The following is a 13,670-nucleotide window of genomic DNA, read 5'->3' as shown; positions in this document are numbered from 1 at the left end:
TAAGGCTTTGGGGTGGTTTAAAAGTACTATATGGAAATATGTGGCATCAGTCTTTTCAGCAAAAAGGCCATTTATTAGTCTCAGAATAATGATTATGACATTGATCTCCTCTCTTTTTCATGCCTGCAAGGAGCCCTTTTTTCTTACATAGCTGTCCCCTCCATTTAAACCTCACAACAAGCATGTGAGGTAGGCTAGGTGGAGAGACAGTGACTGGCTTCACAGCTCCATGTGAAGACTAGAACCCTGATCTGCTGAGTCAATCTCTCTCTCTCCCCCCCCCCCCCCCAGAAAGACTTCCTGGACTGCATTTCTGTCACTCACACATTGAAGCCCCAAGCCCCCAAAACAAGGCTTGTTGGCTATGCTTTTCCCCCCTAGGTCAGCCTCCACATGTAACTGTCATCATGCTATCTCAAAATGATGGGAAATGAGGTCAGGAGTGATAGAGGAAAGAGCCAGTGTGGTGTAGTAGTTAAAAGTGTGAGACTGGGACTCAGCTGATCTGGGTTCTAGTGCCCACTTCGCCATGGAATCAAATGTATGACTTTGGGCCAGTCACAGATACTCAGCATGGCCTACCTCACAGGGTTGTTGTGGGGATAGGATTGAGAGTAGTAGTAGGAGAACAATTAAGCTGCTTTGAGTTTGTTGCAAGGAAAAAGTGGGATACCAGGACTGTGCCACTACCATTTCCACTTCTTTTCCCCTCTTTGCACTGAAATACTAGGCAGGCAAACTCTCTGCAAAGGTGCCTGGGCCTTGCTCAGAGGGTGGCACTGCATGTCCACTGCACGAACCCCAGATGGGCAGGTTCCACAGCCACCTTACCAAGCTGTGTTTTGAAGATGTCCCTCAATGTGTGGACTTTGCTCTGGGCCCCTCTCCAGAGAAGTCACTTGAGTTGTTCATGGGGGTCCCCCAGAGCACGTGATCCAGCAGGTAGCATCCCTGAGAGTGTGGGTGGCGCCAGTGTCCACAGGACCCTCCCGGTGGGAAGGGGGGGAGCAACCAACCACCTGCTTGAGCATGGGATTTATGCATGGGAGGGCTGCCCTGGGCTGCCCTCCACTCCATCTGGGGGGCCCAGCTTGGAGGACGCCACTTGAAGAAGCCCAAGTTGCCAGCTTTTAAACGGGTTCTGTTTCTTTAGCAGCAGCTTCCTAATGTCAAAGCAGAGCACCAACCAAGCAAAATCTTCTTTTTTTTGCCCTGGAGCAAAGGGAGATGGGAAAGGCATCCCTGGTTTCTGCAGAAGTGGCACAAGAGCAGGGCTCCCTGGCAGACATCAAAGGGCTCTCTCTTGCAAAAAACTTTGTCAGCTTTTTATGGCTTGTGCTACTGTGCCATTCATAGCAGCATGATCTGAAGAAATTGGGCTGGATCCAAGTTAAGCCCTACTTTGAGGAGACCTGTTGAAATCAGTGGGACTTAAGGTAATGACTAAGGCAAGCCCCATTGATTTTAATAGGGCTTCTCTTGGCATGGCTCAGCCCTGACTCAGTCCATCCATTTCTCGAGTGACAAGCTTTGTCTGCAAAAGCACTTTCTGTTAGTGGAGCAGGAGGAGACTGGGTTGGGCTCCTCTGGTCAGTTGGTAGCCCTGGGAGTAAATTGGATGGAAAAGTGCAGCACAGAAGCATCCCCTGAGCAGATATATTTAAATAAAGCTCCAAGAACTGGGACATCGATCTGGAAAGGCACAATTGCCCTGTGCGTCAAAGAGGTTGGCACGTTCAGTTGTGATTCAGGGCCGTAAAGAAGAAGGTTCGCAGGCCACGGGCCGTGATGGCCAATGTCTGCCAGTGCATTGTGTCTTTCTGAATAGCCCTGATCCTTTCAAAGCCCCTCAACATGTCCCAAGAATGCTTTCAGCCTGCCAGAGTACTAAGGTAAATATGGTTTTCAGATTCTCCTTTTTATGGGCGGATTAAAGTTTATTTTCCATAATAGGGCACCTAATAAAAACGCATAAAGCTCTGTCAGTCCCAGCAGCTGTCGGCCTCACTTAACACTTTCACTTCGTAAATCATTGCAGGGCTCTCCAGGTGTTTCCAGAAGGTGGGAAGTAAACAAATGCCCAGAAATGCTGGACCTGGTTGAGAAAGATGTAAAAAGAGGTTTGTTTGGTTTGTGGGTGTGTGAACTATGTCGGGGTGGGGGAGAGAAGGTCAGGAAGGAGGCTTTGCTGATAGAGCATTGCTTTTCAGTGACTATTCCTACCCAGTTTTTGGTCTGTTTTTTTAAAAGAGACTGCGGAAATTCCTTTCAATCCCTAGACTTGAAATTAAAGGGCAGGAATTATTACAAGGAATCATTCTAACCAAGGAAGGCCTGAAGAGGCTGTGAGGAAGAGAGGCCTACAGCACAATGTTCGAAGGAGCCGTGGTTTGTAGGTACCGGTATGCACATGGGCTTTGCCTGAAGTGGAGCTGAGGACTAGTCTATGAGGCTGGCATCCCAAATCTTTCATTTGGAGCCTGGAATCTCTGGGAGGTGACTGGATGCATTGCCCTTAATGAAGTCAAGGTCCATCTGGTAGGTCCATATGCCCAGTCACCTGGCTTTGACTTGCAAAGAGAGAGAGAGCAGAAACTCAGATGTATGAGGGCTTCTCATGTAAAGAGTTCAGCCCATCTCTGCCCATCTCTGCTGGAGGCCTTGTTGCCGCTTGCCTCCCCTAGTTGTCTGCTTCAGAAATGCGTATCCAGTCTTTACTGCAGCCTTCTCAAACCTGGTACCAGCTGGGGATTACGGGAGTCGCAGCCCAACCCATCAAAAGGGCAGCGGCTTCAGGAGGGCTGGTATTTTAGTATGCATTGGATGACTTGCAGCAGCTCACTTCCTGAGGACCTGCTCTGTCCATCTGTTACGTGGTAAAATGAGCAGCTCCAGATCTGTAAAAATTCACCCAGTGACAAGGGCATGTCAGCACTTTCTGTGGCAGCCATTTAACTACCATTAAACTATCATTAAACCATCAAAGGAAGAATACAAGCAGGTAGCTCAGAACTGCCGGGATGATTTCAGGAAGGCTAAAGCTAGGAATGAACTGAGGCTAGTGAGGGATGCTAAAAGCAACAAGATAGCCTTCAGGTATGCACAAAACTAAAGACAGAGGAAAGAAGTGGGGGCTCAACTACTCAGTGGGGTGGCAAAATGATAACAGATGACAAAGAGAAGGCAGAAATGCTCACTCCCTATGCTGGCTCAGTCTCCTCCCAAAAGAAGAGCTATGACCTTTCCTGATAAATATGAAAACAGAGTGAGTCAGAAGGGGACTGCCGGGCCATCTAGTCTGACCCCCGGCTCCACTCATGACATGCCTACCATGTGCATGTCCAGCCTATCCTTGAACGCCCTCAGCGATGGGGCTTCAACCACCTCCCATAGAAGCCCATTCCATACCCCTGGGGTCCGAACTGTCAGGAAGTACTTCCTGGCATCCAACCTTGAACCTTGGATCCATGAGCTTTGCTCCACTGGAACGTGTCCTGCCCTTCTCTGCAGGGGAAAACAGATCTCTACCCATCTGTGTGTGCCACCTCCTCACGTACCTGTATGCCGCCAACAGATCCCCTCAGAGTCTCCTCCAGGCTGAAAAGACCCACTCCCTCAGTATCACCTCATGTGGCTTTCCCTGCAATCTGGCCACCATCCACCATAAGGAGGGTGTACAAGCTGAAGGAGCAGGACGGAAGCTCAAGCTGGATAGGCAACTCCTCAAGGATAATCTAATTGGGCAGAATGAGTTCAAACCTCCAGGGGCAGATAAATTCCATCTTAGATCCATAAAAGAGCTGGCAGAAGAACTCTCAGAATCTCTGTCTATTATCTTTTAGAAATAATGGAGGACAGGGGAAGTGCCAGACGATTGAAGAAGAGCTAATATTATCCCTATGTTCAGGAAGGGAAAAAAAAGGAATAACCTAGAAACTACAGACCAGTCAGTCTGACATCAGTCCCCGGAAAATTTCTGGAGCAGATTATAAAGCAGTCAGTCTGCCAATACCTTTAAAACAACGCAGACACTTTGACCCTCAAGAACAAATCCTGCCAGACTAATCATATTTCATTTTTTGATTGCATAGCCTCTGTGATGGACTGTGGGAATGCTGTAGACATAAACTATCTTGATATTAGCAAAGCTTTTGACAAAGTGCCCCATGATCTGATTAACAAGCTTGCTAAAATTGTGCTAAATGGAACAGTGATCAGGTGGATCCACAGTTGGCTACAGAATTGGACTCAAAGAGTCAAATGTATCTTTATAAGATGGGGAGTACTTGGCTCAACAAATACTTTATAAGATGGAGAATACTTGGCTCAATACTTGCAATTGAGAAGGATCTTGGAATAGTTGTAGATTACAAGCTGAATATCAGTCAAAAATGTGATATGGCTGCAGAATAGGAAAATACTATTTTAGATTGTATTAACAGATGTATCACTTCCAAATCTATGAAGTACTAGTTCCTGTCCACTTAGTACTGGTTAGGCTTTATATGGGGTTCTGTGTCCAGTTTTGGGCACCACGGTTTAAGAAAGAAGCAAACAAGCTGGAAAGGATTCAAGAGGAGGGCAACAAGGATGATCCAGGGACTGAAAACAAAATCCTATGAGGAGAGATTAAAAGAACTAGGCATGTTTAGCCTTGAGAATACCAAGGGGAGATATGATAGCACTCTATACATAGTTGAAAGGGTGTCACAAAGAGGACAGCCAAAATCTCTTTATCCCAGAATGCAAGACATGGAATGACAGCCTCAAGTTGCAGGAAGTCAGGTTCCAGCTGAACATCAGGAAGAACTTCCTGACTGTTAGAGCGGTATGACAATGGAACCAATGACCCAGGGAGGTTGTGGGCTCTCTCACACTGGAGGCATTCAAGATGCAACTGGACAGCCATCTGAGAGGGGGTTTAACTCGGAGTCCTGCACTGAGCAGGGGGTTGGACCTGATGGCTTTCTGGCCCCTTCCAACTCTACTATTCTGGTGCCGGAGGTCAGACTAGATGGCCCAGGAGACCCCTTCTGACTCACTCTGTTTCTATGTTTCTAGGAGTCTGATAGTTTCTAACCTCAAGTCCAATTGAACATGAATGCATGACATCATGCACCTGGTGGAGGCTCTCCCACCTGCTAGCATGCATTCATTTCCCTTTCACAATGTCTCAAGGTACATTTAACCCCTCTGTAGCCAAATAAAAAGCCAACCCCATTTTGGACTGGGATTGCTGGTAAATGGCCACCCAACCAACCAAAGACACCGCCTTTGCTTTCCATGAAATTCATGACTAGTTTATTTGGGTTTACTCAGCTGGAGAGGAACAAAGCTCCTTATTGCAGTGCAGCTCCAGCTGAGTCCTAAAGGCTACTTTCTGCAGCCCAAGGGGGCAGAGTCAATACTGGTGTGAACAAGGACTTTCTAGACATGGGGGAAACAGCGGGGTCAGGGAAAGAGCCTCTTCCACAGAGGTCACCAGGTCTTTCATCAGTCCAGGAGGCCTGCTAAGTCAAGATACCAGGTAAATAAAGGCAATATGCATTGCTTAATTTTTCTCAAGGTGAGAGTGCTCTCTAGCTGCAGAGGATTCCTCCTTTGCCATCTTGAAGTGCTGTCAAAATACACTGAGATTGCAGTGCAGTAGTAAGAGAACTGCTACCTTAGATCAGAAACCTGAAACCATTTTGTTTTGGTTTGACAAAATGTCTTAAATTACCTCCAAACTTGCACATTCTTGGGGAAAGGCTGCTCAAGGGTGTAAACAATTACATCTGTATTACCATCTTTTGTTATGAGGATCGGGGAGCTGAGAGTTGTTGCCCTCTTTTCCTGCCTAAACCATCATAGGGTTGCTACTTTAAACTCCTGTGGCCAGCAACTAAGTCTTGGGAAGAATCCCATCCTTTTAGAACAGGGAATAAAATGGCAGAAAGATTGAGAAACCACCAAATGACATGTGGTTGTGGGGAAAGGGGGTGGAACTGTCTGTGGCATCCCAGAGGCCTGGATTAGGGCCCTAACTCTGAGGCCCCTAGGTCCGATGCTCTGTCCCTCTGGTGTATAGGGTCTCAGCAGGTGTGATGGTGGGGCTCAGCCATCGTTCCCATGTGGCAACAGGGCCAAATGGAGTTCATGGTTATGGGCAGAAGATGGGGCTACAGATCTTATTAAGGCAGCTCTCCATATTGGTCTGTATGGGAGGGTGGTGCAGGGGGGCTAAATATGTTGCCTTGAGTTCCTTGGCAGAATAGTGGGGTATAAAGGCACAAAAACAAGTGAGAACTCAGAACATCACATTGCCATATGTCACTGGAGGAGCTGCTCCTAAGAGTGGTTTTGCTTGCTCTAAGAACGTCGATTCTGTGCACAGCTCTTGCCCTATGTTGCTGCTTCCCAGCACGACTGAAAACATGAGCTCTTCCATTCCCAGAGACAGCAGCTACAGCCAGACCACGGCCAACAACTTTTCCAGCCAGCCTGAGCTGTAACTGCGTCTTGATCTGCCAAAATTAGCTGGTGAAGCTTTTCACAGCATAGATACAAATATGGTTACCTGCTGGTTGCTGTAGAAAATGGAAGTGTTGTTAAAAACATAGCAACAGGGGGTGATTGAAAAGTTGGCAACCCTTAGGCATGCACATAGTGGAAAGCTACTGCAACTTACTTGGCTTTTAACCTAAGTGAGAATGCAGATTTTAGCAGGTTTTGGTGGCAGAGTAACTGTTTTATTGGAGCAGGTGTGATTCGTATGTCTCTGGGTCTAGAGGTAAATTAAGATTTATTAGAAAGAAGGGCCTGCACTTTTAGTCGATCTGAAATTGTGAGAAGTGCCAGCTGCTAAAAGAGTCAGCCAGATACTCTCAGCATTGTTGATTAGGCTGAAAATATGATGATTAGGTTCAGTATTTGAAATCTTCACAGAGCTGTTTGATGTGAATATGACGAACAATAATACTTGGATGTAAGTGAGGCTTCTCTAATTGGGAGCTCTGCAGATGTGGAGGACTATAATTCCCATAATCCATCAAGAAGCTTCTTCAAGATGCCTGGTTGGGGAACTTTGATTTATTGCATCTTTATTGCATAATGGTGCAAGGATTTTTGGGAATATTATTAAGACTTTAAAGTATTATATAGAACACCAGCATGGTATAATAGTTAAAGAGCTGGACTAGGGAGATCTGGGTTCTAGTCCCCACTTAGTCATGGAGCACACTGTGTTAGTTTGGGCCAGTCGCTGTCTCTCAGCCTAATCTACCTCACAGGGTTGTTGTGAGGCTTAAATGGAGAGGGGAGGGACTATGTGTGTTGTCTTGGGTTTCTTGCAAGAGGAACAGGAGTGGAATATAATAACAATAGCAATAAATACAAACAATATGAGTAACAATAACAGTAATGATATCACATAATAAAATGAAATCATATCAAAGCTATTTCAAAACCATCTTTTTCAAAAACTAAGGCATTCATCTGGAGGAGGTAAATGCACAGAAAGAGAATTGAGACACAAACAGAAGGTTGTCCAAAGTGAGCTGCCATGAAGAAAAAACTCCAGGTCTTCTTTTAAAAGTGAGGAAGAAGTACAGAGAGGGGGAATCCAACCGGCATCTCCTACACCCCACATAGAAAAGGAACAGCTGTCCATCACCTTAAATGTGGCAGAGCAGAGTCCTTTTCAGAGGTTTGCTAAGGACGCTGGGGCAGATGTCCAGGGCCCCACTCAGTAATATGAACGGGAAGGCCCCTCAACATGTTGAAGTAAGAGAGCAATATGCATGCCCATTTATAGAAGGAAGGCCTCATGAAACCATTGGTAGCATACGGAGGGATACGAATTGCCTCCACCTCCCCATGGCCGATGCCCTTTGGATGTGTTGAACCGAGTTCCCATCATTCCCAGGCAACATGGCCATTTGCGGGTGCTACATTAGGCATGGCTGCTCCAATCCAAGCAGGAAGCTGTGGCATCTAAGTGCAAGGAAACAGCCTGGTGTGTCTGACTGCTTTCCAAACAGAACTGCTCTGGGGTGGAAAGTAATTTTTACTGATTACTGAGTGAATTTTCCTACTGCAGCAGTGAGTTAATAAGCACTTCTGGCATTCCTTGCAGAATTTGTCAACTTTCACCGTTAAAAAGCAGCTGCATAGTTGTCAGTTCAAGATACTGTTTCATAAATGAGGGATTGTGCAGAAAACATAGTGGAATCCAGCATGGGATTGTGGTATTGGGACCTCAGTATTAAACTTTGTGCTCATATAATCACAGAAGAAATGTACCCAGCAAGCTTGGACTTGGAGCCCCTCACAGCTTAACGTATCGAGTTCTCCTGAACAATACACATAAAACGATTCCAGATGTTTAAGGACAATTTCAAGCTGCCAAAGCAAAGCAGGACAGCCACGCTGACACCCTTGCAGTTTGAAAAGTGCTGATAGCAAACTCATCCCCCCTTCATGCAGCACAATGGAAAAATATGTAACGCGTAAGAAACCTGCAAAAACTTCTCTTTTTCCGGTGCTGCAGTGTTAAAGCCCTGCCAAAGGGGATTGTGTGTGATTTATCCGCATAACACTTTCTCCCAAGCTACAAAACAGACTTCTTTGTGTTCTCTTGTCCTGATAATGCTGATCCAAAAACCAGAATAAGGTTTTAACATCTCATTGTCCAGCTGTTTATAAAGCTCGAATCCGCAATAACAGCTCTCTACAGAATATACCGCTGAGACTGAGTAGCACTGTGCTTACCCTTTCATCGATGATTATGATTTCAGGAAGGGCAAGGGTTTCCCAAACATCTGAGGAACATTTTTAAAAATACAAACAGGTCACGTACATGCCCCTTATGCACCCCCCTCCCTGCCCCACTGACTTGTTGCTGCGTGCCGTCAAGTTAAGGCAACCCGATGGATGAAAGACCTCCAAAATGTCTTGTCCTTGACAGCTCTGCTCTGCTCAGCTCTTGTAAACTCAAAGCTGTGGCTTCCGCTATGGAGTTCATCCATCTCATATTTGGTCTTCCCTTTAATCTTCTAACTTCAACTGTCCCAAGCCTGATTGTTTCCACCATGGAGTCTTGTCTTCTCATGATGTGTCCAAAGTATGACAGCCTCAGTTTTGTCATTTTTGCTTCTAGGGAAAGTTCTGGCTTGATTTCATCCAGGACACACTGTGTCATCATTCCAGGGTATTCTTCAGTGCCATGTTTCAAATGCATCCATTTTCTTGCTGTCAGCTTTCTTCCCCGTCTAGCTTTCTTCCCTGTCTGGCTTTCACATCCATCCATAGTGACGGGAATACAATAGTGTGGATGATCTTGGCCTTGGTCTCCTGTGAAACATCCTTAGACTTGATGATCTTTTCTAGTTCCTTCATTGCTGCCCTTTAGTCTTTTTCGAATTTTTTGACTGCAGTCTTCATTTGAATTCAGACAAGATATGTAAAAAAAAAACAACCATGGACTTGGTGTATTACATAGAAGAACAAGTCCAACTTTGTGCTTCTGGATGAGTCACTGTTCTGGGATGCCTCCTTTGAGGGCCATTCTCCAAGGTCCGATTTGCAAGTTTTCTGCCATGGATATAGTTATAGCAAGGTAAAGATGTCTCTGTGTAGCGTCTCTTTCAGGCACTGTGCCAAATGCATAATAATTGGGCTGATGTGTGGGCAGGAACCGCTTCCCCCACGCAGATTAACTGGTGCATGTGTGGTGGCAAAGGTTGAATGAATGGGGCTTCTGCTGCATCAGGAGCAAATGAATGATTTTGCCACGGCAGAGTCTGAGACATGGGACTAGTGGAGGTTGAATGGAAAGTGGCAAGACATCGGACTGAGATGCAGAGGCACCTCCTCTGTGGGGCATCCCGGATCCCCAGCAAGTGGTGAAATACCAGAATTTTAGACAAGGGATGCCCAACTACAGCCACCTGTGTTTGCCAGTCCACCAGTGCCTCGTCCTTTGCCCCACATCCAACTGCTGTGTGCTCAATGGTTTCCTGGGTTTTGCAGGTTTTTTCCCCTATTGTAAAATGTTGGAATTCCCTTCTTAAGGCTTGGTTACTGTTAGGAAGCTCTTTAGGGCTCATTCGTGGGCATCTTTATGCAGAATATGGTCCCATCGCTCCTACCATTGCTGGGAATTGTAGACCTTTTTTCTGTTTAAGTGTGCATAGGACTGTGCCTTTAAACTACAGTATGGGGGCATCTTTGGCCACCATTTTACCTTTGGACTTATATGTTCAGTCCCACCCACCACCAGAATGTGCCCCTCCCCCACTTCTCCAAAATTGTATTTGGCCTTTGGGCTGCAAGTTCAATAGCTCTGTCTTAGGCTCCTGGACTTAATAACATGACGTATGACTTTACTTCCTTCAGATGTAGTAATCCAGCTCTGAATGATGTGGAAATTAATCAGAGCATATTGATAACCAGGTTTTAAAGCAAGTTAGGAAAAGCCCGATTAACATGAATTGGAGTTAAAAGATCAAGAGCATTACATGTGTATCAGATGGGCTAATTCCATCTTAGTCTCCTCAGAGTAAGCCTATGAAGTAGGATATTCTGAGAGAGACGTGATTGCCCAAAGACATCTTGCAATTTTCATGACCAAGCAGGGATTTGAACCAGTTACTCTCTTGGCTACTATTCCGTCCAGCACGTCACATCAGCAGTCCATTTAGAACAAACAGGAGGGGCATTCTAGGCAACATTCTAGACAATATGGTTAAGGAAATATTTGCTTATTTATCATGCTTTATCATCATGTCTAATGACACATCCATGAAAAATAAGCATTGGGGAGGTTGGCTGTGGTTCCCCTTTGTGTGAAGTAAATGTAATCACAATTCTGCACATTTCTTTACTTAGAAACACACACAAGGCAAGCTCTCATTTTTACACGGATATTCAATGTATTCAATGAACTATCATTTCACTAATTCTCAACAAGAAGCTTTTTGTCTGTTTTGCATCTTTTGGAGGACAAGCTCAACCAGGACCTTCTCCTGCTGTGAAATCCAGTACTGATGTGATGTCACAGATAAGGAGACCGTGAATACACAAAACCAAACCCACCAAGTGGCACTTCATAAGCTAACATGCAGCAGAAGCTTTTGTGTGGTGCAGAGATATTCATGCCAAAGCAATTTTGTTAATCTGTAAGGAACCACAAGGTTCAACTGACTTTGCTGCAAAAACAAAAACTTTGATCAGTGTCAAGCAATTAATAATGAACTTCTCTGCCAGGGCAGATAAAAAAAGATGCAGCTGGCTGTGACGCCCCTGGCATAAAAATGTTATTAAATAAATAAATAGTCCACATAAGTAAATCTCATCATAAAGGCTACAACAGGCCTTTTTTAAACAGATCAATACACCACTGAAATGTACTGAAAAGTATTTCTAAACATTTGCCCTCATCTAGTAAGAGGGATATCTATGTGGACCAGGTTTTTGCTCAAAGAACTTCTCACAGGGCACAAAATATTTGGGGTGGGAAAGAAGAGAAGTTGCCTCTCCCACCCAAAATGGAGGCAGGATCAAGATCTAGGCACAGCCATGCAGCCAGCAGTTAAGGTCAACTCTTGTGGCTGACAGGTATGGCATCACCTTAAGGATGGCTGGGCATGTGCAGAACCTCCAGTGCAGGTAGAGCGAATCATGTATTTGGCAAGTGGATGGAGTGTTGTCCTTCTTTACTTGTCTCCATCCTGTTTCTCAGTAATTTGGGAAGGTTAACACTCTTGATGGCAAGATTCTATTGCAGCCTTCTCCAAGCTGGTAACTTGCAGGTGATAAGGACTGCAGGTTCCATCATATGTCATTGGTCATGCAGGCTGGGGCTGATAGGAATTATGGTTTGAAACATCTGGAGGGTGCTAGATACTGACAAGATCTGGAGAAAAGGCTCTCTGGACCAAAAAAAAAAAAAAAAAGGACAGCTTTTTATATATTAAGCTCTAAGCTTCTCCCTCTGTGTCTTTAAAGGATCTTGCCTACTAAGACACACCTATTTTACAGATCTACAGACAGAGGAAGACATTTATTTCAAAAAAGACATCAGGAAGAAAGATTCAAGGGGGAGGTGGCAGGAGGTAAAGCACATCTGTGCAACAAGCTAGCCATTCCCTGTACCTTTATTTTGGCAAGCTGGTGGGGCAGAAAGCCTCATAGAGATTCAGGGCTCTGAAGAAAAGTTCTAACATTCCAGCCCTAATGGACTGCCCTCTAACACTGCCTGTACCTGGAGTGCTGACCCACTGCATTTCATTTTTAGAAAAATCCTTTTTCTAACTTGGAGGGGCACTGAAACATATGGAAGGAGACAACACTCACTTGTTGAGGGTAAGTGTCAAATTAACCCTGCCGAGAATGGGTATCCAGGGAGGTGTAGCTGTGATTCTATGGTGTCAATTTCAGATCAGTTGTTTAGATCATTCAAAACTTTTCACACCTGCCAGCTGGTCTTAAATTTGCCATCCCCTTTGGCAAATAAAGTGAACTATTTTGCACTGCAATGAAAAGTATAGTCTATGGGCTTCAAGTGTAAGATACCTGAGCAGTAGACTACAAGAAATGAGATTTAAGAAAGTAATGTAGGACCTTTCAGGCAAACACCTCAGTGTCTTCTGAAATAAGTTTTTTGACAAATTCTCTCTAGATAGCTTCATAATACAACTTCCCACCTTCACCTGCATGATAACTTGGTAAACAAATATTTGTTAAATCTTGCCACAGAACCCTAACCCTAGCCAATTAGCTTCCTGGGAGAGGTGGCAACCCATTAGAGCAGAGCCCTTGCGCTGCTGTGGGCACAGATGTCGCCCCTCCCCTCCATTAAGCAAACATAAAAAACTCGGGGTGTGGGGGGATAATTTCACAAACTGACTCCAAGCTTCAGTTCCAAATAATTTGAACCATAATATGGAACAAAGTGAAAGTAGAAGCCAAAAAGGTAAAACACAAACACCAAGAAGCTGCAGATATCTGTATGCTCACCAAATATGCTTCATCCGGGCATTCATACAGTAACATGGGATTGTCAAAGGAGCTGACAAGGGAATAAGGCTGCTTCTCCATCATCTGGCTGGCAAACTCTTCAGAGATTTCTCTAGGGGTGTATCTTAGCTTGGAGGCGTCTTCGCTGTTATGTCTGAGAATGCCAGTTTGTTTTTGTTTATCTTTTGTGCTTTAGTAAAAATACTAAATAAAAATACTTTGCACCCTCAAAGGTGTGTACATTAAGTGGTAACAAGGCCAGTTCAATCCATTTCTATTCTAAGTTGTAAGATTACAAAATGAGGAAAATTCAAAGGGGGTATTTCTGCAGGGCACTGCGTACAGTTGTGAACCAATGCATACTTCCCGTTTAGGCCCTCCACGTATCCTAGTCTGCAACTCCCAGAATTCTTGACCAGTGGACGTGCTGCTGGAAGCTGAAGTCTATCTGGGAGATACCAGGCAGAGGAAAGCTGTAGTAAGGTATAGTTGTATATGGATTCATGATCAGTTGATGGCACTAATTATTTTTCTAGCTTGGTTCCAAGGAGAGATTCTAACTAGCCAGATTTAAGTGGAAGGAATGATAAATATGGCCCCAGAAGCAAAAAGATGTTCTTGCTAAGTTGACATTTGATGACAGGGATGCTGAAAGGATGAAGAAGTTTGTG

The sequence above is a fragment of the Varanus komodoensis genome, unplaced genomic scaffold, assembly GCF_004798865.1.
Source record: "Varanus komodoensis strain SLA01 unplaced genomic scaffold, ASM479886v1 scaffold15, whole genome shotgun sequence".
Classification (NCBI taxonomy): domain Eukaryota; kingdom Metazoa; phylum Chordata; class Lepidosauria; order Squamata; family Varanidae; genus Varanus; species Varanus komodoensis.
Note: the sequence above shows the minus strand (reverse complement) of the source record.